Source organism: Schistocerca nitens, chromosome 5 (assembly GCF_023898315.1).
Source record: "Schistocerca nitens isolate TAMUIC-IGC-003100 chromosome 5, iqSchNite1.1, whole genome shotgun sequence".
NCBI classification, from domain to species: domain Eukaryota; kingdom Metazoa; phylum Arthropoda; class Insecta; order Orthoptera; family Acrididae; genus Schistocerca; species Schistocerca nitens.
The window spans coordinates 758,213,647-758,239,409 of NC_064618.1; the positions used below are offsets into that span (position 1 = coordinate 758,213,647).

General features: G+C 39.7%; 1 protein-coding gene across 1 annotated transcript in view; it reads left to right on the forward strand.

Moving 5' to 3' along the window:
• Positions 1 to 25,763, forward strand: part of LOC126259932 (uncharacterized) — a 269,463-nt gene that overhangs the window by 24,401 nt on the left and 219,299 nt on the right. Inside the window, exon 2 of the mRNA XM_049957024.1 lies at positions 8,349 to 8,420. The gene's annotated coding sequence lies outside the window, so the exon portion shown is untranslated. The remainder of the gene's footprint in view (positions 1 to 8,348; positions 8,421 to 25,763) is intronic.

Sequence of the window (25,763 nt, forward strand, 5' to 3'; positions counted from 1 at the left end):
AAGCGGCACATTGTAATTTTGATTGGAAGTAGGTGATTTCACAATAGGTGTTCTGTCTGTGTCATTAGCCATGGTTTTAGCTGTTTTGTCGTTTCCTAGCGGTGCGTTTGCACCAATCGCCAAACACGGCACAACATTGTCTCGTAATTTTGTCACATCGTCTTCTGTGTTTTTTGTCTCGTCTTTAACATGTGTCTTTGTTTTTGAAAGTATGTCCTGTGTAATTGTTTCAAGTTTTTTGTCCAGATAGTCGTCACACAATTTACATTCGTGTACAATTCTTTCGGCCATGTTGGTGTCGTTGTTTAGTGACGCGAGGTCCGCTCGTTCTTCTAATTTTTCTATCTTTTCTTTGAGGTGGGTTTGTTCGAGAACTACCATTGTGAGTTGTTGGGTAATATTTCCCACTTCTTCAGTCAGCTTTTCTTGGGTGGAGCTAGCTGAAGTGTGGGCCTGAGCTAACTCTTCCACACGAGTGTTCACTTCCTGCTGCACATTAACTATTTGTGTTAACTGATTCTCACATCGGGTGATATTGTTTTTTGTTTCGTGTGTGAATGTAACCAAGGTTTCTTCCTGTTTAGTGACTCGATCGGACAGTGTCTCAAATCGCTGGCTGAGCTGTTGAGTGGTGTTATTTAATTCTGTCATTTGTTTTGTCGACCGTTCAAAATTTTCGGTCATAGTATGGTTTAATATGTCAATTTTCTGACTAACGTCTCGTTTCATGTCTGCAAATAACTCTAATAGTCGGTCCAGTTTGTCAGTTTCCTGTGTCCGATTTGTGTCACATTGCTGAATTTGTCTCATATTCGGTTCTGACATTGATGTTAACAATGGCGCTGACGGTCTAGTCTCGCGTCCATTCCACATTTCGTCATTTAAAGTCGCCATCTGTGTATTATCACAAATGTTGCGAGTTTGAGGCAAAATCATTGCATTGATCTGTGAACTCGTCCATGGAGGGAAACGCGGACTTTCTTGTTGGTTGAAAGATGAATCTACTTCACTTAACTGATCTGTCGAAACTATCTCTACCTTACCGCGTTCCATTGTAATAGGATGTATAATAGTAAGTCAAAGAGGGAATAATATAAGTCTGATTAATAAAGATTTGACTCAAATTTAGGATGAAATATTTTCTCGTCAATGTAAATGATTGCTCTATTGCAAACAATGGTTGAGAAAGATGCAGCAGGGCGGACAAAATTTTTCGTAACAAATGACTGTTTGGCGGTCAAATTCACGATCTTCATATGCAGCTACAATACTATAATTACCACAAACTACAATAGAGATAGATAATTTTGGAAAAAACAAGAAGAAAACTACAGGATGTGTGGAAATGGAAAAATGGATTCTGCAGTTGGCTATTGAATGCTTGAATGAAACATAATTGTGTGACTCACCATTAAATTTTCTGTCCTCCAGCGGCTGGTCAAACACTTCTGCGTAAATCGTATTCGTCAAAATATGGATTTTCTTAATACATCTCCATCGGATAATCACCAAAAGGTCTCAAAATAACAGTTTTTGCATCAATATATGCCATGAAAAGAAAAACAGATTGAATTAGTTACAAAAATTCTTTACAATATTGTTGTATAATCATTTGCTTAGGTACAATAAAGTTGGTGTTTTAGTTACCATTTAGAGTTCAGGATTTTTTGATATTCTCTGTTGGGAAAAAATACAAATTAAAGTTTCAAATTTGCTCAAAAACGACACATCCGAAAATTGCGTCCTGTCGCGGGAGCCAGTTGTATTGGTTAATAAAAAAAGATAAATGTGAGAAGAGAGACCGTGAAAAAGGGAAAGAATGAAAAGCAAATCGGACTTCGTATTACAGAAAATCTAGCGGACTTCGTTATTCGGAAAAGCTATTGTTGGGGTGGTCCTTGTGGCGTTTTTGAGCAAAAGTTAAACCAATTTCCACTACAAAAATTTTTGAAAAAGAACAGAGAACAACAAAATGTAACTGACAGGGGGAAATGGCGTAGCTTTGAGTTCATTCTTTACCAGATTAACATGTCTTCTTTCGGGCGGCGTCCAGGTCTTCAAAAATCTCCTTCATTTCTGCATGAAAAAAAACTGCTCCAAAATCTTGCAATAGTCCAGGAATCACTAATTTATACCAATTAAAATCATCTTGATACTGTATGCAATTTAATTCACTTTGCTACTTCCATCATCCGAATTTCTTAACAACTTCCACAATGTCTACACATTACAATCAGACTAGCTATTAAGTTTTTTACGTCAGCGTCAGATCACGTCTGCCTTCAGCTTCGGCTATCAAGAGACAATTGAAAACGGATAGAAAAACAAAAAAGGTTACAATTTTGGTATTTTCTCTGCCGTCGAGCGCTCATACCGCTGCGACGGGATATTTTTTATCTGAGGGAACGAGTGTAGCGCGGCGAAATTCAAAGTCCCGCTACAAACTCCACTGCTTTCATCTTCCTGCCGTCCAATTTCTGTACATGATAGAGTCCCTTCCATTCTCGTGGTCACTTTTTCTTGTGAGCTAATTTTTGTGTTCGTAATATTGGGGTCACCACTGAAATTACTAATATATATTGCTGAAATAACACAGACTTTCTTGAGAGTGTTACTTGGCTTTATTGTTTGACTGCATCCACAAAACACGTTCAAATTAGCAATCGCACAAAAACTCACAAAATAATAACTGAAACCAACATGAAGCGGTCAAATACAAAAACTGAGAATAATCAAGGTACCAAAGGGGTTCCATGCACAGTCATACTCCGCTGCATTGGAATGTCTCTGCTTTTAGCACAACCACCTGAAATCACTGTCGTTCACCACAACTTTAACTCTTCGTCTGGGAGGGTGTGTGAGGTGATTTACGAGGAGTTGTCTGCTGAAATCAGGTTTATATACAACTAAGTGTTGCTTACATAATCCCAAATGAATCTATAGACTATCCTTTACATACTGTGTATGCTTTATGATCATCCCACTATGACCAGTGGACACCCATTAAACTCAATTACAAAATGGCCTTAAATAGGGATGATTACAATACAACAGAAAAGTAGTAACAGTTGCACAAGTAGCAATGGTTTGGTCCCAGTTCAATCCTTAAGCAGAAGTCCAACAGTTACTGCATATTGCTAGCTTTATGAGGAGAGAACTAGGTCTCCTCACCCAAATCAATTGTTCCCAATACTCACACATAAAAAGATGGAACACTTCATGGATGGCACTGTCACAGCCTCTAGTAACCTGTCCACATGCATGACATTAATGAAAAAGTTCTCACATAGTGATATCTTTCAACTGCACATTAAGTCTAAAGGGGGCCTATGCCTGTATTTGGGATTTACTTCTTGGGGCTAGCTAAATCGTGGTAATTGCCCAGTGGTTGGGTCTCGGGTACCATTTTTTTTTTTAATGATGAAAATCAATTACAATAACCTTTTAATAGGCAATCCACACAGTAAATATGACAACCAACAGCAGAAATGGCAGAGGGCAAAGTCACAGTGGCTCCAGTTGGTCCATAGCAATCTGGCCTCATTCATGAGTGACAAGACACGGTGATAAATTGATTGTAGCAGTCAATTATCCATATAGTTAGGCAGTCCTTCCCAGTCTTGATAATGTAACTTGAAAGATAACTCTGGTAGTATAACAAAAATTGAGTCAAACTGGTATTTAAATTGAAATGCAGATGAGTTGATAAATTGGCGGCTACTGTAACAAGATCACAACTGGAGCTGTTGAATATCAACTTGCTATCAGTTAAGATGATCCAGTAATTTTGAGACATGTGGATACTATTATAACAAAGAAGAATGGTGGCCATCAGGTTTGGTACTGTACATAGAACGCTATAGCTAATGGGCCAAAACAGAGGATTGCACACTGTGATCATTATGTGTGGTCAGGTTTGCATTACTGTTTCCACCAGAAAAAGTGTGATCTTGTGACTGGAACTTGGAATTCATGCATGATGTGTTTTGCACATGCCATAATGTTGAAATTTCTTATATGGGGTTCTGGTGCCTAGCTAAGACAAACAGCATTTAGGCATACCATGTCATGGGAAAACACTGAACATTTTTGTAAACAGTTGTTATTACTTCTGGCAAATTTTGGAGAATAAGTAGAAGGCCATGTGTAACAGGTCTGGGTCCATCCAAAACAACAGCCAGTGAGAGACCACCATCTCCAACCTTGGCTACATGAAATATTCTCAAAGCACAAGCAGTTGTTGATCAGAAATTGATCTCAGGAGCGATTGGCACACAGAGGATACAGGGTGGATAACACTGAGTGCTCACAAAGTTGATTTCAAAGAGGAATGAGTGTAGTCAACGGTGGAATGTAAGAGTGAATCTGATGAGCACTGTAACAAGGGAGACACATTGTCTTGGTAATGGTGGTTGGAATGTGAGATAGGACAATACCATCAGAAGGGTGTGCCCAGGGTTACCCAAGTTACCCCTCATCAACAGAAGAGAAAAGAAAGAATAGTTTCAGTGGTTACAGCAATAGGGTAAGAATATAAATGGAGTGGAGGGACATTACCTCAGAAATAAAAAAAGAAATTATGTGGCAGCCCAGACAGTTGTGGTAATCACCCAACAGTCACTAGTAGTAGTATAACCATGCCAATGAAATAGTTTGCTCATACTCACCGCTTTCTGTCACAGGTACGATTTAATTCCCTTACACTGTTCAACTACTAAGAGGGCAGGTTAATTGGGTTTGACACTTATTCCTGTAGAGATACTGATCCCTAAGATTAGCTCTCAGTTAAATGGAGTGACGTGTATTGACAAAAAGGCTTCTCTCATTCTAAAACAAACCTAATGGAAAGGCCTGTCCATATAAGCCCATAAACTGCGAAAGCAGAATGAACAGATCATAGAGTAATGTAAATGTGATGAGGAACATGAAAAAAACCAGATAAAATACTAAATCCACTGGAAGTGTGAATAAAAACACTTTGTCACAATTTTTCATGTTTTATTAAATTCCCCGACGTGTTATGGGCCCTATGGGTCCATTGTTAGGTGTAATTCGTCTAATATATAATTTACCTTTCCTCCTGACTGAGTTGAGATGCATGTTTCTTTTATGAACAAATGTGAATTATGTATTAGACAATTTGCACCTGTCCAAAATACTTTGTGTAATTTAATGAAACATAAAAAGGAATTTTTATTCATATTTCCCACATATTGAATACAGCCACATTGACAGCTCTAAAGTATGGATAAAACTATAATACTTATAACTTCAGTGTGACTTCAAGAATTCAGTGGACTATAGAAGTACTGACGATATTCTTAGGTGGCCCAGTCAGCAGCAGCTCCCCACCTTCACTACAGCCCCACTCGACAGAACAAGACTTTAGCAGCTCACTGCCGCAGCGTAGCTGGGTAGCAACATAGTCGCAAACAGAAATGAGCCCTGTGTAGCACACAACAGGCGTCAGGCACCCTCTGGTGGAGACTACATGTGTATATTATAGTTCAGTCTTTAATTTTAGTCTCAACCTGAATAGCCAGCATTTCTTGGATATATATTTATTCCAGTCTCCTATTAGTCCCTTTCCTTCTAACCTTATCTCTGTACACCACCTCCAACCCCACTTTCCGTCACTCTCGTCCTCTTCTCCCCCCCCCACCCCCACCCCCCCCACCCCGTCCCTGTCCATATCCTTATCTCCCTCTCTCTGGCTATCTCCTTCTCTTCCCTTTCCCTGTCCATCTTCTCTTCTTCCCTTTCCCTGTCCATCTTCTCTTCTTCCCTTTCCCTGTCCATCTTCTCTTCTTCTTCCCTTTCCCTGTCCATCTTCTCTTCTTCTTCCCTTTACCTTTCCATCTTCTCTTCTTCTTCCCTTTACCTTTCCATCTTCTCTTCTTCTTCCCTTTACCTTTCCATCTTCTCTTCTTCTTCCCTTTACCTTTCCATCTTCTCTTCTTCTTCCCTTTACCTTTACATCTTCTCTTCTTCTTCCCTTTACCTTTACATCTTCTCTTCTTCTTCCCTTTACCTTTCCATCTTCTCTTCTTCCTCCCTTTACCTTTCCATCTTCTCTTCTTCCTCCCTTTCCCTCTCCATCTCCTTTTCTTCCCTTTCCCTCTCCATCTCCTTTTCTTCCCTTTCTCTGTCTATTTCCTCCTCATCCTTCTCTCCACCTGTCCATCACCTCCTCCTCCTCCTCCTCCTCCTCCTCCTCCTCCTCCTCCTCCTCCTCTCTCCACATTATCAGACACATCCCAATATGAGATTGCTGGTTCTTACACCCACAGTATTTATTTCCAGATAGTAAGTAATAAATGTACAGAGTTTGGTTGAAATTGATCGAGGTATTTGTGAAGAGCTTTTTAGATGGAGCTTTGTCCATGCATGCACTTGTCACATGTATTTCACATATATTTAACATATTTCAGTCTAATTTGTGCACATATTCCACCTGTATATGTAGGGGGAAGCTTTGTAAACTAAGTAAATTATTAGTCCATTGCCATATGTTCTGCTGAGGAACAGTACTGCAATTGTGAAACTGATTCATTCCAAATCACAGTAACAAGTTAGAATTACGGTTCATGGAACATGCAGAAACACTTATTGTCGTTCAAATGTTCACGTGTGTGTGAATTCCTAAGGGACCAAACTGCTGAGATCATTGATCCCTAGACTTACACACTAGTTAAACTAACTTATCCTAAGGACCACACATATACCAATGCCTGAGGGAGGACTCGAACCTCTGGTGGGAGGGGCACACTTATTGTCTTTAAAAGAGCTGATGTCAAGAGGAGTGAACCAATCCATTATGAAATGGTTGATATAGTGCTCGCCATCAGCTATGCCAATGATTAGTTTTGTACATTTTACTACACTGAGTGGGAATGTGATGTGTGTATTGGTAGATACAAGGACTCCAAGTGGCTATGCACAATGCCCAGTCAACATGTTTAACAGTAGGTTGCCAAACTAGATAAGCTTGAGAGATGTCAGATTGTGGGGCTGTAGGAGGCTGGGTGGCCGTACCATCATACTGCATGCCATTCTGGTCATATGGACACCACCATTTCCAATTGTTTGTAGTACTGGATACAGGAAGGCATGTTTGCATGACATGTAAGATCTGGACATTAGATACAAACCACAAGGAGGGAGCATCAAAGGACTGTCTGCCACTCATTAACTGACACAACCCTAATGACTGGGACCATTCAGTGAGCTGTCCAGCCTTCTTTGTAACATCCAGTAAGTGCTAGTACCATTGGCAGGCAGTTTCATGATTCAGGGCTCTCTGTAAACAAACCAATATGATGCCTCCCACTCACATTACCACAGTGTTCCATATGACTTGCCTGGTGTCGGCAGTAGTGGGCATGGAGTCCTGCAGACTGGCAGGAAGTCATCTTTTGCTACGAGTCCTGCTTCTATGTGGGAAGTGACAACCACTGGGTCCCAGCCTGGTGTGATGGTGTGGGGTGTGTTACCATATGGTGGCCATTTACCATTGGTGTTTCTAATGGGCTCTGCGACAGCCACACAGTACAAGGATCAGGTCCTGCAAGCATTAGCTCTGCTGTTTGTTTGTGCGCGCGCGCGCACACACACACACACACACACACACACATATATATGCAGAGCATAAATATCATCCTCATACTGCTGCCACCTCCAGAGTGTGCTTTGTCTCTGGATTGCATGCCCAGCTGCATGACGCAATCTCTCCATGTTCAGGAATGTGTGGGGTGCCATGGAATGTGTCATTAGGAATCCATCTCCATCCATCAGCCTGTAGGATCAGTACACCCAAGTGCAAGTGGCTTGGGATCGAGTATCACAGGACTTCATTCGAGATCAATACAACTGCTACACCACACATTTTGTTATTGGTGCACAGACAAGGGCTCTTTCAGATACTTTAGTTACTCCAGCTAAGGATTGTACTTGTGTAGTTTATTCTGTTTCTTTGGTGCATTGTCAGTTTTTACCCTTTAAAATATTTTAGAGCAATATTTATTGAGTAACTTAGTGAGAACATCAATAAATATATCAAAAGCAATGTCACTATTGTCACAGTTACTCAGACTTGCCCACTCAACTTTATATAACTTGCCCTTTAGGTGTGTATTGTGATATGTGTACAAGTCGCTTCCATTGAAAAATAAGCCTACCTTCAATAACAAAATTGCTTTTGATAACAAAGAAAAGAATCTTATATCTATCTTTCAGTTCTTAGAATCATCCTTAAATAATATTAAATCACTATCCTGAATAGTAGGAAACACTGGTGTCACTCTTTGAAAATTTTGTCTACATTTTTTTTTCATTTTTATAATTTCCAGGTTCTGCTGAGTGACATAATGAAGAGTACAAATGAAGACATACAAACATCAAAATATATGACACTTCTGAATGTAAGTATTTTATTCAGTATAATGTAGTAATAAAAAAATGACCTCCTTGTCAGCTACAAATAAGTAAACCTGTGGAAAAGATAATAGATTATACACTGGGAATTCTTTACCTGGTAGATGTTACCAAAAATTGTAGATAGGTAACACAGAGGTTGCATTACATTGTGAGAGATAAGATAAGATACTTTGTCACATAACATGTTTTTATACAATCATTCGATTGAGAACATTGGTGACTCGTCAGTCTTTAACCTAAGTTGTTACAGTATTTTATATACTACAGGAAATACATCATACATACATTGCTTATTATAATAAAAATACAACATTATATTTTAAATCTTTTCGTAACTCATTGAATCATTACTATAGCCTTCACACACCTATATGAAGTATGGATGTACTGAACGGGATACAAACCGCCATGTAATTCTATATATAAACATGAATATACAGTGAACGTGTATACTTTGTATCTATATGGCTTCGAAAGTATAACATTTGTACTTGCATCTTTACTCCCTATTCCTATTTATAAATTCTTCTAAACTATAACATTGCTGTTTATTCATTTAGGAATTCTTCTAGACTATAATAACATTTGATTTTTAGGTATGTGCCAATGGTCTCCAATGTGGATTCCCCAAATATTGACCTTATCTTATTTCTGATCTTCAGAGCCATGTAATATGGAGTATTTTCATATACTGTGAGCCGGTGACAAGGTAGCATGTATTTCAATTTATGTCTAGTTTCATAGACATGTGTGAATGTATTTCCTTCAAACAGATGTGAGTTTTTCTGTTCAAAGAGAAGTATTTCATATATGTGGATGGAAGGGATTGTCATGAAGTCCAGGCTTTTGAATAGTGGTTTGCATGAATGTCTACTATTGGTTCCTGTCATTGCTCTGTTTTTTTTTTTTTTTTTTTTTTTTTTTTTTTTTTTTTTTTTTTTTTTTTCCCAAAATATTATTCCATATCTTATAAGTGTTATGAAATATGCGTGGTATACAGTTTTCTTCACTGTTAAATCCGTTACTTTGTGTAGTACCCTCATTGCATAAACTAAACTATTTAATCTCTTCTGTAAACCGTCCACGTTTTAACAGACCTCTTCCTAAGATTTCCACAGTTCTTTGAGTTGTCCTACTCCTTTGTCCACATGGTGACTTCAGGCACTACCGGAGATTCAAATTTATAGTCCGAGGTTGTTAACAAGTACGAACAGTTTGGTACTTAACTCATATCGATGGCTGCGTTGTTGTCTTCGTGAAGTCTAGAGGTGATTCCACTGGGAGGTTCCCGCGGTTTTTCTTTGTGTTTGGATGAGACTAACTGGTTTGTAGGGCGACGTGGTATTTTGATTTTTAGAGAGCAAACATTACATTAGTTTTGCACATCAGTATTTAATTCATTTATTCACATTTAACACTTCTACAAAAATATCAAATACGACATTGTTTTACACCACATCTGTATCATCACCTACTCCAGCCCACGCTTCCTATCTAAAGCCACTCAACCACCTCTGCCCAAGATCGACCTCCTTTCCGCATGACCAAAGATAACTGTCTCTTAGTTGTTAAACTCGCAGTCAAAGGCTATATTTACATAAAACATTACACGTAAAGAAATTACTGACATACACGATTTTACGTTCTGTTATAACGTGGTCGGTCCATTGCAAGTTTTTATTTAAAATTATCCCAAGAAATTTTACAGAATCAACTGTGGTCAGTTCTGTACCTGAATATTCTATTTGTGATATACATTCAGTAGTTTGTTTGGTCCTGAAGTGTATGATTTGGGTTTTTTCAAGATTTAATTTCATAGCATTATCTTTTATCCATTGTTCAAGTTCTTGTAGAGTTTGTTTCATGGTCCTTACTAATTCGTCAGTGTTTTTGCAGCAGACTACAGCAGTTGAGTCATCTGCGTAAAGTATTGTATCTGTATTTACTTTGCTAGGCATGTCATTTATGTAATATAAGAACAGAAGTGGTCCTAATATTGAGCCCTGTGGCACGCCTGCTTGAATTTCTTTCCAGCTAGAGCAAGTTTTCTCTCCCTTTTGATGCATCACCACCCTTTGGTATCAGTTTTTGAAATAAGATGAAAACCATCTTATAGATTTTCCATGGAAGCCATAGGTACCCAATCTTTGGAGCAGTTGCTTATGGTTTACTGTGTCAAATGCCTTTTGGAGGCCACAGAAAATACCAGATACACTTTGTTTGTTGTCAAGGCATTTACTTACTTTGGAGATTAGTTCATTTACAGCTTTTAAAGTGTTTCATTCCTTCCTAAACCCATATTTGTTATTGAGAATAATATTACCTTCCTTATTGTACTTTTCAAATTGATTACATACTATTCGTTCAACTATTTTAGAGAAAACTGGGAGTATAGACACTGGGCGGAAATTTACTAAATCATCTTGTTTTCCCTTTTTGTAGACTGGACAGACTTCAGCATATTTGAGTCTGTCTGGAAAGCAGCCCTAATCAAATTATTGGTTTATTATTTTACAGAGTTGAGGTGCAATGCTGTCACTTCCTGCCTTTATGATATTGGTTGGAATTTCATCCCAGCCCACAGATTTAAGATTTTTTAGGGATTGTATGATTATAGCTACTTCATGACATGTTACTGCAGTAAATTTAAACTCTCTTGAATCCTGCAGTACTGCATCAGGTCTTATTTGTGGAAGTAAGAAGTTATGAATTTTGTTTGTGGTTATGAAGTACTTACTAAATTCTTCACAGATGTGCCAAGTGTTAGTAACAGTATTCCCACCAATTTCTAGTTTGTAATTAAAATGTTTTGTTTCTTCAGTCCCTGTTTCTTTCTTGACAACCTGCAATACCGCTTTTGATTTATTTGAGGTATTAGCTATATATTTACTGTTTGCCAGTTGTTTTGCTTGTTTAACTACCTGATCAAATATTTTTTTGTATTTGATTTTGTACCTAATAAATTCAGCATCACGGTTGGTTTTCGCTTCCTTATGCATTTCCCTCTTTCTAATACTAGAGATCCTGATACCTTCCGTAATCCATGTCTTACTATTATTGTATTTATCATTTGTTGATATTAGGGGAAAGCATTCAGTGAAAATGTTCTTGAATTCAGATATGAAAGTGTTGTAATTATTGTTTACTGAACACTGGTTGCTGAAGGTCCAATGGGTTTCCTTTAATTTCAAGATAAATGTGTTTATATTTGGCTGGCTGAAATTTCTGACCAATTTCACTGTGGGCCTATATGTTTTGTCTATGTATGGCAATAACATAAAAAGTGCTGAGTGATCAGATATTCCTAAGTCTAATACTGTTGTTGTGTATTCCCATAATTTTTGCTGCTCACTATATTATCAATGCTTGTGGCAGAAGTGGCTGTTACCCTGGTGTACTCAGTAAAATTTAGTGTTAAGCCGTTTGTAGCCAACAAATCCTTCAGGGTGGTAACAAATCTGTTTTTGTCTCTTATATCTATATTAAAATCAGAACAAATTACAATCTTTTTGTATGGTTTCCCTACCTGCAACCTACTTAGCAGAGTTTCAAATTTCTCTAGAAATGCCCTAGTAGCCCAATATTCCGGGACATGATATATGCTTATGATTAGTAAACCGTATTCAGACAGCTCAATGCAACAGCTTTTAAATACCTGTTCCTCATTTAAACAATCGACTGTCATTTTGGCTTCGAAGTTTTGTGTCTGTTCAACGAATATACACGATCCCCCATACCCCTTTTTTCTGCAAAAACTCGATGCTAACTTGTATCCTGAGAGTGAATTTAGTAGCTTGACATTGTCCCATTTAAGCCAATGTTCATTCAAACATATGACTTTTACAGAATTAATTTGCCTTAAGAGTATTTCTAAGTCATATAGTTGGTTCATCATTTCTCCCGACACACCACCTATGTTTAAGTGCATTATGAAGATATTTTTTCCGACTAAAGAATTTACAGTATGTATTAAACTGTCGGCAAAGTTTACACCGATGTGAGTTTTTACTGCAAATTTACGGTCCCTCGCTTTGTCAGTTCTTTCGGACCTAATTCCATAGGAATTGGTCTGAAGTATTAGTTTCCCTGTGAAGGAGCTTCCATTGCAATAACAGGTCTGTTTTCGTTATACTGAGATATCAGTTCAAGTACATCGTTAATATTTGCAGCTAATCTTTCCCTACCGTGTTTTTTTGTGATGCATTCCATGGCGTGTAAAACAGTTTCTTTCATAAGTATCAATATTTATGAGCTTTACATTTACAAATTTGGCACAAAAACTTTTTAACTTATATAGAGGGAAATCAATACTGGAGTGTGAGAAACATAATCCTCTGCTTCTTCTTCATATAATAATAATAATAATAATAATAATAATAATCCCCGTGGAGGCCCGGGAAAAGAATAGGCCTCCGGTATGTTCTGCCAGTCGTAAAAGGTGACGAAAAGAACAAACCACTAATAGGGCTAACCCCCCTTTCAGTGTGATTACTTGGTTCAGGACAGATCTAAAGAAGCCTCGGACAAGCGCCGTCATGGTCGGGGACGACGCTTGAACCCTATGCCTGCCCACAATGGTAATGACACTGCTAGCCAACCGGAAAATGATTTAAATCCAAATAGAGGTGTTTTGCAGGATATGCTTCCTGCAACCACCCTATAAGGAAAACAAAGACAGAGGATGAGATGGTCAGATGAAGTTAATCGACACCTCATGTTCTGTTATTACCAAGCAACAAACCTAGGAACCAACACAACTGGATACAGATCACAAGTATACACAACATTTATTACCAGATACCCGGAATTAAAATTTTTAACAGAACAGCGACTAGCTGATCAGATCCGTGTAATAATAAAAAATAACAGGATACCCCAGTCAGAATTAGAAAACATCAAACAACAAGTACAACAAATACTGGAACAAAATAATGTGCAATCAGAAGAAGAAGAAAATACAGTAATGGACTCAAACATCCCAGAGCAAACAAACAAAGAACAACACGCATCAATTAATCAATCAGAGGAAAACGAAATCTTAAGATAGCCACCAGCACAAGCACAAATGGAACATGAAGTGACACACATGTTAGATACAGAAGAAAAATTTCAGTTGACATATATAGAATACAAAGACACAAATACAGACATTAGACCATTCTTGCATAGACCACCAAATAGCCCACAAGTCGAAACAACAATAAAAACTATCAACACAATCATACACAACAAAATAAATGAATACACAACTATGGAAGAGTTACAACTACTGGTTTATGTAGGAGCACTCACTACACTAAATATACACACTAGGCAGAGATCAGAACAAACCAACACACAGAAGAAACCCACAAAACCAGCATGGCAACACAGGCTACAGATCAGAATAGAAAAACTGAGAAAGGACATCGGACAGCTAACACAATTTATAAGAAATGAAATATTAGACAAAAAACGAAAAAGGTTAGGTAAAATCTCACAACAAGAAGCAATAGAGCAATTACATGAAAAGAAGCAGAAATTACAAGCATTGGCCAAACGACTTAGAAGGTACAAAAAAAGTGAAAATAGAAGGAAACAAAACCAAACATTCAACACAAACCAAAATAAATTTTACCAAACAATAGATAACACACACACAAAAATAGACAATCCACCAAACATAACAGACATGGAACACTTCTGGAGCAACATATGGTCAAACCCGGTACAACATAACAGGCATGCGTGGTGGATACAAGCAGAAACAGACTCATAAAAGATGATACCACAAATGCCTGAAGTGATAATTTTGCAACATGAAGTTACCTGAGCAATTAATTCTACGCACAATTGGAAAGCCCCTGGAAATGATAAAATAGCAAATTTCTGGCTAAAGTAGTTCACCTCAACACATTCACATCTAACTAAATTATTTAACAGTTACATTGCAGACCCATACATATTCCCTGATACACTTACACATGGAATAACTTATCTGAAACCTAAAGATCAAGCAGACACAGCAAACCCAGCTAAATATCGCCCATAACATGCGTACCAACAATCTACAAAATATTAACTTCAGTCATTACACAGAAATTAATGACACATACAACACAGAACAAAATTATAAATGAAGAACAAAAGGGCTGCTGCAAAGGAGCACGAGGATGTGAAGAGCAACTGATAATAGATGCAGAGGTGACATATCAAGCTAAAACTAAACAAAGGTCGATACACTATGCATACATTGATTAACAAAAAGCTTTTGATAGTGTACCCCACTCATGGTTACTACAGATATTGGAAATATACAAAGTAGATCCTAAATTGATACAGTTTCTAAACATAGTAATGAAAAACTGGAAAACCACACTTAATATCCAAACAAATTCAGATAATATCACATCACAGCCAATACAGATTAAGCGTGGAATATACCAAGGAGACTCATTAAGTCCTTTCTGGTTCTGTCTTGCTCTGAACCCACTATCCAACATGCTAAATAATACAAATTATGGATATAATATTACTGGAACATACCCACACAAAATCACACATTTGCTATACATGGATGATCTAAAACTACTGGCAGCAACCAATCAACAACTCAACCAATTACTAAAGATAACAGAAGTATTCAGCAATGATATAAATATGGCTTTTGGAACAGACAAATGTAAGAAAAATAGCATAGTCAAGGGAAAACACACTAAACAAGAAGATTACATATTGAATAACCACAGTGACTCCATAGAAGCGATGGAAAAAACAGATGCCTATAAATACCTAGGATACAGACAAAAGATAGTAATAGATAATACAAATATTAAAGAAGAACTAAAAGAAAAATATAGACAAAGACTAACGAAAATACTGAAAACAGAATTGACAGCAAGAAACAAGACAAAAGCTATAAATACTTATGCTATACCAATATTGACCTACTCATTTGGAGTAGTGAAATGGTGTAACACAGACCTAGAAGCACTAAATACACTTACACGTTCACAATGCCACAAATATAGAATACATCACATACATTCAGCAACAGAAAGATTTGCATTAAGCAGAAAGGAAGGAGGAAGGGGATTCATAGACATAAAAAAACCTACATTATGGACAGGTAGACAATTTAAGAAAATTCTTTCTAGAACGAGCAGAAACTAGCAAACTACAGAAAGCAATCACTCATATAAATACATTGGCTACACCACTGCAATTTCATAACCACTTCTACAACCCTTTAGATCACATAACATCAACAAATACGAAGAAAGTAAATTGGAAGGGGAAGGCACTACATGGCAAGCACCCGTATCATCTAACACAGCCACACATCGATCAAGATGCATCCAACACATGGCTAAGAAAAGGCAATATATACAGTGAGACAGAAGGATTCATGATTGCAATACAGGATCAAACAATAAACACCAGATATTACAGTAAGCATATTATTAAAGATCCCAATACCACAACAGATAAATGCAGACTTTGCAAACAACAAATAGAAACAGTAGATCACATCACAAGCGGATGTACAATACTAGCAAATACAGAATACCCCAGAATACATGACAATGTAGCAAAAATAATACATCAACAACTTGCCATACAACATAAACTAATAAAACATGTTCCCACATACAAGTATGCACCACAAAATGTACTGGAGAATGATGAATACAAACTATACTGGAACAGAACCATTATAACAGATAAAACACCACCACATAACAAACCTGACATCATACTCACCAATAAAAAGAAGAAATTAACACAATTAATCGAAATATCCATACCCAATACAACAAATATACAAAAGAAAACAGGAGAAAAAATTGAAAAATACATCCAACTGGCTGAGGAAGTCAAGGACATGTGGCATCAGGATAAAGTTGACATTATACCAATTATACTATCAACTACAGGAGTCATACCACACAATATCCACCAGTACATCAATGCAATACAGCTACATCCAAACTTATATATACAACTACAGAAATCTGTAATTATTGATACATGTTCAATTACCCGAAAGTTCCTAAATGCAATATAACTTATACCGTACAGTTAAAAGGAAGTGACGCTTGATCAAGGTCCGCGTCACTTTCCATTTTTAACCGGACTTAACGTCTGAGAAAGTAAAGAAATAATAATAATAATAATAATAATAATAACTTTAGGATCTACTTTGGAAATATACAAAGTAGATCCTAAAGTGATACAGTTCCTGAACATAGTAATGAAAAATTGGAAAACCACACTTAATATCCAAACAAATTCAAATAATATCACATCACAGCCAATACAGATTAAGCATGGAATATACCAAGGAGACTCATTAAGTCCTTTCTGGTTCTGCCTTGCTCTGAACCCACTGTCCAACATGCTAAATAATACGAATTATGGATACAATATTACTGGAACATACTCACACAAAATCACACATTTGCTATACATGGATGATCTAAAACTTATGGCAGCAACAAATCAACAACTCAACCAATTACTAAAGATAACAGAAGTATTCAGCAATGATATAAATATGGCTTTTGGAACAGACAAATGTAAGAAAAATAGCATAGTCAAGGGAAAACGCACTAAACAAGAAGATTACATATTGGATAACCACAGCGACTGCATAGAAGCGATGCAAAAAACAGATGCCTATAAATATATCTAGGATACAGACAAAAAATAGGAATAGATAATACAAATATTAAAGAAGAACTAAAAGAAAAATATAGAGAAAGACTAACAAAATACTGAAAACAGAATTGACAGCAAGAAACAAGACAACAGCTGTAAATACTTATGCTATACCAATATTGACCTACTCATTTGGAGTAGTGAAATGGAGTAACACAGACCTAGAAGCACTAAATACACTTACACGATCACAATGCCACAAATATAGAATACATCACATACATTCAGCAATAGAAAGATCCACATTAAGCAGAAAGGAAGGAGGTAGGGGATTTATCGACATAAAAAATCTAAATTATTGACAGGTAGACAATTTAAGAAAATTTTTTATAGAACGAGCAGAAAAAAGCAAAATACACAAAGCAATCACTCATATAAATACATCAGCTACACCATTGCAATTTCATAACCACTTCTACAACCCATTAGATCACATAACATCAACAGATACAAAGAAAGTAAATTGGAAAAAGAAAACACTACATGGCAAGCACCCATATCATCTAACACAGCCACACATTGATCAAGATGCATCCAACACATGGTTAAGAAAAGGCAATATATACAGTGAGATGGAAGGATTCATGATTGCAATACAGGATCAAACAATAAACACCAGATATTTCAGCAAGCATATTATTAAAGATCCCAATACCACAACAGATACATGCAGACTTTGCAAACAACAAATAGAAACAGTAGATCACATCACAAGTGGATGTACAATACTAGCAAATACAGAATACCCCAGAATACATGACAACGTAGCAAAAATAATACATCAACAACTGGCCATACAACATAAACTAATAACACATTCCCACATACAAGTATGCACCACAAAATGTACTGGAGAATGATGAATACAAATTAGACTGGAACAGAACCATTATAACAGATAAACACCACATAACAAACCTGACATCATACTCACCAATAAAAAGACGGAATTAACACAACTAATCGAAATATCCATACCCAATACAACAAATGTACAGAAGATAATAGGAGAAAAAATTGAAAAATACATCCAACTGGCTGAGGAAGTCAAGGACATGTGGCATCAGGATAAAGTTGACATTATACCAATTATACTATCCACTACAGGAGCCATACCACACAATATCCACCAGTACATCAATGCAATACAGCTACATCCAAACGTATATATAGAACTACAGAAATCTGTAATTATTGATACATGTTCAATTACCCAAAAGTTCCTAAATGCAATGTAACATATACCGTGCAGTTAAAAGGAAGTCACGCTTGATCAAGGTCCGCCTGACTTTCCATTTTTGACCAGACATAACGTCTGAGAAAAGAAAGAATAATAATAATAGTTGTTGTTGCTGCTGCTGTTAATAATATTATACTTTTCATGCACAAGTCTGGGTGAAATAGTGTTCTGAACCTAAAGGAACTGTTGACTCCATTGTATCATCGATCTTTCTTTTGACTAGACAAAACTAAACGTGTCACTGGAGTCCATTGTGTTTCATCCATTGTAGCTGAAACACATATTGCTTTGTGTAACTCTCCATTTCCTAAAGCATTTTGTTCACTTCCTTTTATGATAAAATATCACTGATTCCCATTTATTCCCTGAGTTTCTTCAATTGTATGTCATGAAAATTTTATGTTTTATGTTTAAATTATCATTTTGTCTTGCATACCTTACTGTCTGCCTCACTACCATTAGAAGAGCATAGGCAGTGACAAGATGATTAGGGTCTCCCCCTCAGATATTTCTTACAGTATGTGTTAGTTTATCCAATGAATGTGTTGTATGCCAGGATATTATCTGATTGGTTGGAATTAGATCTGTTTACTGATTTAGAGCTACCTAGATATTTGAAAGGATCTTTCTATTTCAAAATTTCTCCATTGACCTCTGTAACTTCTCCTCGAGCATTTTGTTGCATAGCCATTGCTTCCAACAGTATTTGAAGAACACAGTTCAATAAGTTTTTGCATTTTTTAAAGGGCTCCACTAAAATTTTCTGTAAACAGGAGTGACACGCATATGCACAAATGCAGCTCACACAAAAATGACTGCAGCCTCTGGCAGCTGAACCCACACTGTGAGCAACAGCAGCGATGCATGAAGAGAGTGGCAACAGGGTAGGGGTAAGGAGGAGGCTGGGGTGGGGAACAGGAGGGATAGCAGGGTAGGGGTGGTGGACAGTGAAGTGGTGCTGGAGTGTGTGCAAGGACGAGGTGGAGAAGGATACGGCAGCTAGGTGCAGTTAGGAGGTTAGGCAGGGGGAGGTGGGACGGAGGGAGTGTTTGGGGGGAAAATGAGAGAAGTTCAAAGACGGTGCGTTGGTAGTATGAGGGCTGTGTAGTGCTAGAATGGTAACAGGGAAGGGGCTAGATTGGTGAGAAAAATGACAAACTTACTCCCCCTCCCCCACAGGTGCCACTCCCATCATGCACTGCTGCTGTTGCTCACAGTGTGGCTTCATCTGCCAGAGACTGCAGTCATGTTTGTGTAAGCTGCATTTGCATGTGTGTGTGTGTGTGTGTGTGTGTGTGTGTGTGTGTGTGTGTGTGTGTGTGTGTGTGTGTGTGTGTGTGTGCATTCATGCATGTGTGTGTGTCTGGCGTCTATTTTAGACAAAGTCCTTGGTGGCTGAAAACTTATTTTGTGGCAGTCTTTTTGTTGTGCCTATCTGTGACTCAACATCTCCACTTTCCTTTTCATAATATTGTTACTTCTAACATTGAGCCTCTTCACTAGTTCTTAATAGCTGAGGTTTGTTTCATTTGTGTTATCTACTTTTTATGCAGCTTTGCTATGATCATTGCTATTTGCCACTTACGTAACATCAACTTTCAATCCTTGAATCTTGAGTAATAGGTTAATTTGAAGTAAGAGTTGCTAATGAGATAAATTATTAATTTTCTTTTCAATTATTAATTAATCTAAACTTGTTTCCTTGATTTTATGTGGGAACTTGTTGAATACCTTTGCATCAGAATACGTAACTCCACTCTGAAATCAAAGGATTGAGTTTGAATCATTGATTGATAGTGTTGTATCACCAGCAAACATTGCAGTTTCTGAACCAGTGTTTCAAGTAATTGGAAGATCATCTATGTAGATTAAAAATGAGAATGGACTCAATATTTATCTATCTGTTATGTCATAGTCATTAGACCTAACTAAGTTGATACATGATTTATCCTTATGTAAGGGCAATGTCATTGTACAATTTATATATTTACAGTACTTCATATCCAATCAATTTATTTATGTAACTAAATATCGAACAATAAACATATTACTTTTATACTACAGTTACAGTTTAAAGAAGTACAAATTATGTTTATACTCATTTATGCAGGGAGGCCAGAAAGAGTCTGAAAAGGTTTTAAGGATGTTGTATGGGAGATTGTGCTGAGAAATAACTGTTAAGGAAAAATTTGATATGTTGTGCTTTTTTAGAGTTATTTAGCATTGAAGTTCACCAGTCAGATTGTCACGCAAGCAGATTAAAGCACCTGCAAGTGCTGAAATGCAGTAATGCACAGATGCCTGTGGGTCTATGAGTTCTACTTGCTGAAATGCTCATTACCAGCTAAAAGGTGTCTTTTTTTGGAGGCAGTATATTTAAGCTATATTAGCAAAAGCTACAGTTGCTTGTATTTTAACTCAAGTTTAGTCTTGATCACAACACTTATGTCTCAATAACATAGGTGATCGGTTTTGGTTATATTTATATAACCGTTATCAGACCCATGGCTTCCTTGGAGGATGGTAGGTGGAGCTTTCCTCAGCTGCTACGAAGTCAACTGATCAACTGCTGCTCAGTTGACTTCGTAGCAGCTGAGGAGAGCTCCGCCTACCATCTTCCAAGGAAGCCATGGGTCTGAAGATATTTATATAAATATAACCGAAACCAGTCACCTATGTTATTGAGACATAAGTGTTGTGATCAAGACTGAAATTTAGTTAAAATATAATACTCTATTGATCACTGTTTCCAAAAATGTTTACCAAAATTGTACTTTTCTTTGGTTTGAGGAAACCAAACAAAGAATACGTTTGATGACTCACCTCTGGTGGAGTGCTTGAATTTGCATGCACAATGACCTGGTTATCTAAATTCAATGCTGAATAATGTGAAAACTGATGTGTCGGCAGCTGGGCCAACACCTTGTAAATAGAGGTGGCTTAAAGGGCACGCGAGACTAACGCCGACGGGCATGAAGTACTGGAACAGGATACGTAATTAATGCTATGAAGAAAAGAATGGAGCTTCTCATATACTTATCTTTAATTTCTTCTTGTACATCTCTATGGTGAACACAAGTGAGACTCTAATTACAATCACTGTAAGGCTAATGGCGCCTTGCTAGTTCGTAGCCATTAACTTAGCTGAAGGCTATTCTGTCTCTCGGCTAATGAGAGAGAAAGGCTTCGTACGTCTAGTCGCTAGCACTGTCGTCCGTACAACTGGGCTGAGTTCGAGTCAGTCTCTCGAGACCTGCCTTGTGGTGGCGCTAGGTTTGCGATCACACAGTGGCGACAGGCGGGTCCGACATGTACTACAGGACCGCGCCGATTTAAGCTACCACCTAGGACGTGTGGTGTCTGGCTGTGACACCACATTCCTCCCCCGCAAATCGGCGAACGGTCGTGAGATAAGGCTTCCGCCCGCCGTGGGGAGGACCCCATGTTGACGTATGCGATGAGGTGGGGAGCCTAACAACAGGCGAGGCTGTGCCACCCGCACCCGTCCATTCGGTCCGAGGGGAGCTAGGAAACGCCTGAAAACCTACTCCAGGGTGCACGTCAACATGCGGTGTATGCGCCCGTAAAGAGACAGGAGGGGCCGAAGGGTCGACCTCCATGTGGTCGGAGAATCCGACGCGCGATGACGACATCTGGTCCGGAGCGGGCAAGAGTTCCATGGCGGAGGACAGCTGGTCACGGGAAGCGAACGGCGGCGCGTGACCCAGGGAGGCGCGTGGCGGCTGCAGCGAAGCGTCCACTGCGGGCGGCGCCGGAGGCGGCGGCGGCGGCGGCTGCGCGACGCCATGAGGCAAAATGGAAGGCAGCGTCGGTAACACCTGGGGATGAGGCGAGCCAGTAGATGGGTCCCCAGGGCGCTGACCTGACGGCTCCGTCGCTGAAAGCAGACGGGGAGCGGCAGAACCCAGGCGACGACAGAGGCGCAGCTGATTGAGATGCCGACGCACCTCACCAGAGGCCCCCAAAACCAAATACATCGCGCGGCCGAGGCAGCGAAGAATGCGCCCTGCGAGCCAACGCCGTGAACCGCGATAGGTGCGATAGAAGACAACGTCGCCAGGAGCAAAAGCAGGAGTCTGCCGCTGCACAGGAACCTGATGCGGCGGATGCAGCAAAGACAGCAAGGTTCGATGAGAACGACCATGGAGCAACTCAGCCGGCGAGCGACCATCGCGGGGCTGAGAGCGATACGAGGACAAAAAGAGCAATAATGCGTCCTCCCGAGAATGCGACTCTTTAAATTTCAACATCTGTGACTTGAAAGTCCGGACCAGTCGTTCCGCGGCACCGTTTGACTGAGGCGAAAACGGCGCGGACGTCAGATGTTGAATACCATTGGCCTTGCAGAAGGACTGAAATTCTGCGGACATGAACTGTGGGCCATTGTCGGAAACAATAGTCTGCGGAAGACCTTCAATGCAAAAGATAGCAGACAAGGCTTGGATTGTGGCAGAAGACGTCGTGGAAGACATCCGGACAACAAAAGGAAAATTACTGAAAGCATCGACCACAACCAACCAACGAGCATTCCAGAATGGACCAGCAAAATCGATGTGCAAGCGTTGCCAAGGGGAAGTGGCTTTCGGCCACGCAAAGAATTTCCGCGGCGGAGCGGATTGTTGTTCGGCACACGCCACGCAAGAGGAGCACATATTCGTAATCGCAGCATCGATTCCGAACCAAGTACAGTGCTGACAAGCAAGTTGTTTCGTACGCACTATACCCCAATGTCCGAGGTGAAGAAGCCGTAAGACAGAGGACTGTAACGAACGTGGGACCACGACTCGGGACTGATCAATATCAGAACGCAGCAACAAAACACCACGTCGTACAAAAAGTCTCTCCTTGTGACCAAAAAATCAGCGAACAAGCTGATCCTCGATCAGTGACTTGGACAAGGGCCATTGCGGAGCAACAAAACGCAAAACAGTAGCAAGGACAGGGTCAACAGCTGTGGCCGTAGCTACACGATGAAAATCAGTCGGAACGATTCGACCACGTCATCGGTTTCCGCATCAATGAACATGCAAGCAAGTTCGGAAGAATCGAATGCTTTATCCTCAGCAACAGGCAAACGGGACAACGCATCAGCATTTCCGTGCTTAGCAGTGGACCGATACAAGATATCGTAGCGGTACTGCGAGAGGAAAAGAGACCAGCGAATGAATTTCTGCGCCGTACGCGGAGGTACCGGCTTGTTCGGATGAAAAAGCGATGTCAAAGGTTTGTGGTCCGTGATGATGGTAAAGGGACGACCATACAAGAAATCATGGAACTTAGTAACACCAAACACGAGAGCTAACGCTTCTTTCTCTATATGTGAATAATTGCGTTGCGCAGACGAGAGCAATTTGGACGCAAAGGCAATAGGACGATCATGCGATCCATCTTTGTGCGCAAGCACAGCACCGATCCCGAAATCCAATGCATCTACCATCAACAAAAGGGGTTTTCGGGGAGCGAATGGCGTAAGGCAAGTATTTGAAAGGAACGCCGATTTCAACTGGCGAAAGGCGCGTTCGCATTCCGTCGTCCAGACGAACGGAACACGTTTACGGCGTAAGCGATGAAGCGGAGCTGAAAGGGAAGAAGCATTGCGCAGAAATTTATGATAATAATTTATTTTACCCAGCACACTCTGCAGCTGTTTCAAGTTCTGCGGTGACGGCAAATCCTGTATGGCACGGAGGTGCTCCGGACTCGGATGGATGCCCTGGGCATTTATTACATGGCCCAGGTAGGGTAAATCCCGAGCAAAAAACACACATTTGTCCTTCCTCAAGCGAAGACCATTTTGTCGCAAGACCTGAAATAATGTTCGGAGATGTTGCAAATGTTCGGCTTCTGTCTTTCCGGAGATCACAATATCGTCCAGATAGTTCGCAGCAGTAGGGACCGACGCACAAATAGTTTGTAAATATTGCTGAAACAATGCAGGTGCGGACGCACACCCGAAAGGCAGTCTTTTGAAGCGATACAAGCCAAGATGCGTGTTTACCACCAAGACACGCTGGGATTCTTCGTCCACCGGTATTTGCAAGTACGCATCTGCTAGGTCCAACTTTGAAAAATATGTTCCCGGGCACAGTTTGTCAAAAAGATCTTCCGGGCGGGGCAAAGGAAAAGTTGCAGTCACTAGTTGTGGATTCACAGTTGCTTTGAAGTCCACGCAAAGTCTCAATTTTCCGGAAGGTTTTGGCAAAATTACTAAGGGTGAGGCCCAGAGAAAAGCCTGCACACGTTCAATTACACCTTGGGATTCCAAATCGTGCAATGTTCTTGCGACCTCATCACGCAATGCGTGGGGAACATTGCGCGCTCTGAAAATTTTTCGGTTGCGCGTTCTCTTTCAGTTCCAAATGTGCTGCATAGTTCTTAGCGCAACCAAGGCCCGGTGCAAAAATGTCTGCAAATTCCTCACAGAGACTAGAAACACTGGCGGAAGGCACAGTCTGATTCACTGATAGGACCTGATTTACTATAGACATGTTAAACAATTGAAATAAATCTAAACCAAACAAGTTCACTGCAGTAGAAGAACGAAGAACGTAAAAGGACACAAGTTTTGTTTGTCCCTTGTATGTTGCAAGAAGGCTGCACTGTCCTAACACTGGTATTTTCTGGCCTGAGTAACTATTGAGCTGAACATTTGCGGCACGCAACGGAGGTTTGCCCAGTTGGTTGTACGTGTCGTGATTGAGCAATGAAACTGCAGCTCCAGTATCGAGCTGGAATGGTATCACTTTGCCTGCAAAGTCTAAGTCTACAAAAAGTTTATTGTCCTGCTGACGACAAAAGCGACTGTTTTGTGCAACTGGAACAGACACTGGGACAGAATCACGTGCGACGTGACGGGACTGCCGTCGACGTCGACGCACACTTTTTGTGGAATGAACACTGTCACCGGACGGGGTGGAATGAACTACATGAATATCCATGGGCGAAGGTTCACGAGCCTGAGTTTCCTTGGTTCGATTCCGGCGCGAAGCAAAGGGCCTGGAATTGGTGTGAGTGTCTGATCTGAGCTTTTTCTGGCAAACACTTTGGACATGTCCTTTCTTATGACAGTAAAAGCAAATAGCTTGGCGGGACGGGCAATTTTCACGCGAATGTCTAGTTGCACACCGCGGGCATGATTTCACTGCATTAGCTTGCTTACGCGGCGAACGTGTTTGCGAGCTAGGCTGCCGCTGCGCTGATGGGCGCAAGGGCCGCTGAGCGTCCCGTGCAGCGGGCCCGGCGGGCCGGTTAATGTGACACACAGCCGGCGAAGTTTCAAATGAGTCCTGAGCAAAGTCAAGTGTGTCTTGCCTATCCAATATGTCTATCACTTGTTGAAGGGAGGGATTAACTAGTTTCAAAATCT